Source organism: Bison bison, unplaced genomic scaffold (assembly GCF_000754665.1).
Source record: "Bison bison bison isolate TAMUID 2011002044 unplaced genomic scaffold, Bison_UMD1.0 scf7180017864492, whole genome shotgun sequence".
Taxonomy (NCBI): domain Eukaryota; kingdom Metazoa; phylum Chordata; class Mammalia; order Artiodactyla; family Bovidae; genus Bison; species Bison bison.
In genome coordinates this window covers 8985413-8989456 of record NW_011495051.1, presented here as the reverse complement: position 1 = coordinate 8989456, position 4044 = coordinate 8985413, and the positions used below count along the sequence as shown (strand labels likewise).

Genomic DNA, 4044 nt, shown 5'->3' with positions numbered 1-4044 from the left:
ATTTCACTTTGCCTGTCCACTTTCTCCTCTGTACTTATAATCGGTTGCCTCAATCATGAAAGGCTACACAAAATCAGAGTCTTGGGGTTTTACCTATTCAGGAAAATGAAAATCTTGAAAAAAAATCTGATATGCCTCTGTGTTTAGACTGAGATACCTCTGTTTAAAGCTGTGCCTCTGCTTGAAATTTTGACATTTAGGGCATGGGACTCAGAGAAGAGAAACTTAATTTTGAATCCTGTGTGCTACACACATTCTTAATATATTATGGGAAAATTTCTCAGAATCTGTGAGATGTAAAATTTTCAACTGAGTTGATTCTTCATTGATACAAACCCACTGAATTAGAACTAAATGAATAATGGTTGCCCTCTATGCAATAACTCTGTGACAGATGCATTAAGAAAAAAGGCAAAATATATTTTTATATTTGTCACTAATAATGATAATATTAATTCTCATGTTATTAGATTGAAATATCTGTCTATCTGATGTTATGGTTTCCCTACATCTCTGACAAGGCACATTATTTTTCTTTATTTAAGAAGAGAAATGTCTGAGGCTCGTTTATTTCTGATTCCTCAGAGCCTATACCTTGATGGCACAGAGAAGGCACAAGGAATAAAAAATCTCCAGTTAAGTGTTAAATAAGCCCTTCCATTTTTCATAGGAGATCAGGAGAACCAGACCAGCAGGTATACGAAAAGGCACACAACATCAGTTAATATTGGAAACGAAAGTCTAAAGCTAAATAAAAGTTCACCTCACATCTCTTTGGATGACTTTTTAAAGAAAAAATTTAAAAGAAAACAGATGTTGGTGAGAATGTGGAAGTGGGGGAACACTTGCACCTGATCAGTGAGAATGAATATTGGTACAGTCATTACAGAAAACAGAATGGAGGTTCCTTAAAAATTAAAAACTGAAACTAATTGAAATAGATCTACCATAGGCTCCAGCAACCCCACTTCAAGGTAGATGCCAAAGAAATAAAATTGGAACCTCAAAGAGATAAATGCATTTCTTGTCAATGTGATGTTATTTGAAATAGTGAAAATATATACTCTGTTGACAGATGAATAGGTTTAAAAAACAGCTGATAATTCTGGTTATGTTCTTGAAATCTGCTAACAGAGATCTGCTTAACTGTTACTACACACACACATAGAAACTCTATTTCTATTTGAGGTGACAGATGTGTTAATTAACTTAACTGTGGTAATCATTCCAAAGGTCCCTGTGTATTAGATCATCACTTTGTATATCTTTAAAAAACCTTCATGTTGCACAACTCAAATATATGCAATTTTGTCAATCACTTCAATAAACTGAAAAAAAGAAAATACAATGAAGTTGTGCTATCCTGCCAGCACAGAATAATGTCCAAAAATATTACATTGGTTTCTCATATCAGACATTTAACTGAGACAGTAGTGAAACAAATAATCCTATATATAATGTAAAAATTTTAAGACAGATTCTTAAATTTTGTTATCATTTAAAAATTGAAAGTGCTCTGTATACTAACACCATATTTGTAGTCACCAATGCTGTATGATCATGAGTGCTGAGTTAAACTATACTGATCAAAATTTGAAGTCCACCAAAGTCAAAAATCTGGCTTTCCAGGTGGCACTAGTGGTAAAAGAACCCGCCTGCCAATGCAGGAAACATAAGAGACATGGGTTTGACCCCTGGGTCAGGAAGATCACCTGGAGGACCACATGACAACCCACTCCAGTATTCTTGCCTGGAGAATACTATGGACAGAGAAGCCTGGCGGGCTACAGTCCATAGGGTCACAGAGTCGGGCACAACAGAAGTGACTTAGCAAAGTCAAAGATATAAAGTCTATACTGAATGACTTTTTAAAAACAACTGCGGGACTTCCCTAGTGTTCCAGTGGCTAAGACTCTCCAATCTTAATGCACGGCACACTGGTTTGATCTTTGCTTCAGGAAAGACCCACATGCCCCAACTAAAGATTCCTTATCTGCAAGGGAGATGAAAGATCCTGCATGCCCACAACGAAGACCTGGCATGTATAAGTAAATAAATAAAAATAAATTTTAAAAGAAGATAATCCTGATTTTTGAATAATCAATTATTTCATGAAGTAAGAAAGACAGAAGGAACAAAGGATGATCTAAAACACTGAATGTAATATAAAAGCATGTTCTGATTAAGAGCGTTCATTTTTAATTTAGGATCTAGGTGATATTGTACTGCATTACATAGAGATTTGTAAACATTCTAAATGAAGGAACTATCTAGAATTGTATCTGACTCTTTGCGACCCCATGGACTGTAGCCTGCCAGGCTCCTCCATCTGTGGGATTCTCCAGGCAAGAATACTGGAGTGGGTTGCCATTTCCTTCTCCAAGAGATCTTCCCAATCCAGGGGTCAAACCCAGGTCTCCCACATTGCAGGCAGACACTTTACCATCTGAGCCACCAGGGAAGCTCATGAATAAAATAAGGTATATATAAATATGTCCTAATTTCTTTACATTTGAATTATGTATTTTCTTAGAGGAAGAAGGAAATTTCTGATTCTGTATTATTTCTAAAGAAGTAGGCTGTATTTAACTGAGATCATGGATGTAATACCTCTAACATTCTTGTTCTTTTTCACTTTTATGTGGAGTTTTATAAAGTAAGAGTGTATAGACAGGTGAATAACACAGAAACCAATGAGGGAACAGTTCTAAACAGAATTTATCACACTGAGAGATATTGCTGAAGGAACTGGGGTGTATAATCTTAGAAATGAATTGCTTGAATCCAAAATATGGACATAGTCTCAATGCCCATTTACTTATTTCCTTTGTTTCCAGCCCTCTTTTCTTTTTCCAAAGGTGTCCAAGATACATAGAACTGGAAATCTAACAAGCGTCTCAGAATTCTTCCTCTTGGGCCTCTCAGATGATGCAGAACTGCAGCCTTTGCTCTGTGTCCTCTTCCTGTCCATGTACCTGGTCACCGTGTTGGGGAACCTGCTCATCATATTAGCCATCACCTCTGACCCCCACCTCCACACCCCCATGTACTTCTTCCTCTCCAACCTATCCTTGGTTGACATCGGTTTAATCTCCACCACAGTTCCCAAAATGATTGTGGACATCCAATCTCACAGCAGAATCATCTCCTATGGAGGCTGCCTGACTCAGATGTCTATTTTTATCCTTTTTGCGTGTATGGATTGTATGCTTCTTACCGTGATGGCCTATGACAGGTTTGTGGCCATCTGTCACCCACTGCATTATACAATCATCATGAACCCACGCACCTGTTGCATCTTCATTTTGGTGTCTTTTTTTGTTAGCCTTTTGGATTCCCAGATGCATAATGTGATTGTGTTACAACTTACCTGCTTCAAGGATATAGAAATTTCTAGTTTCTTCTGTGACCCTTCTCAACTGCTCGACCTTGCTTGTTCTGATACTTTCACCAATAACATAGTCAGCTATACTATCGGTGCCTTGACTGGTTTTCTCTCTATCTCAGGAATCATTTTCTCTTACTATAAAATTCTTGTCTCCATTCTGAGAGTCCCCTCATCAGGTGGGATGTACAAAGCCTTTGCCACCTGTGGTTCTCACCTGGCAGTTGTTTGCTTATTTTATGTAATAGCCCTGGATGTGTACCTCAGCTCAGCCATCTCACAATCTCCCAGGAAGGATGCAGCAGCCTCGGTGGTGTACACTGTGGTCACCCCCATGCTGAACCCCTTCATCTACAGCCTGAGGAACAAAGACATCAAAAGGGCCTTGTGGAGGTTCCTTAGCAGCACAAACTCATCTTAGGACATGGCAACCCATTTGAGCATATACTAGAAAATGTAACAAAACTAAATCTGGAGATCTAAAAGTTCTACCTCTCTCATGACATCATTTTATAGCTTATTGCCTTCATGCCTCTCCTTGCTTTCTACCTGAATATTACTTCTCTGTAGCTTATTCCCCTGCCAATGCAGGAGACACAAGAGACACAGGTTCAATCCATGAGTCCAGAAGATCCCTGGAGGAGGAAATGGCAACCCAC

At 38.4% G+C, this 4044-nt stretch overlaps 1 pseudogene; it reads left to right on the top strand.

Moving 5' to 3' along the window:
* Positions 1-2769: 2769 nt before the first annotated feature.
* LOC104979972 lies at positions 2770-3806 on the top strand (annotated as a pseudogene).
* Positions 3807-4044: the final 238 nt, after the last annotated feature.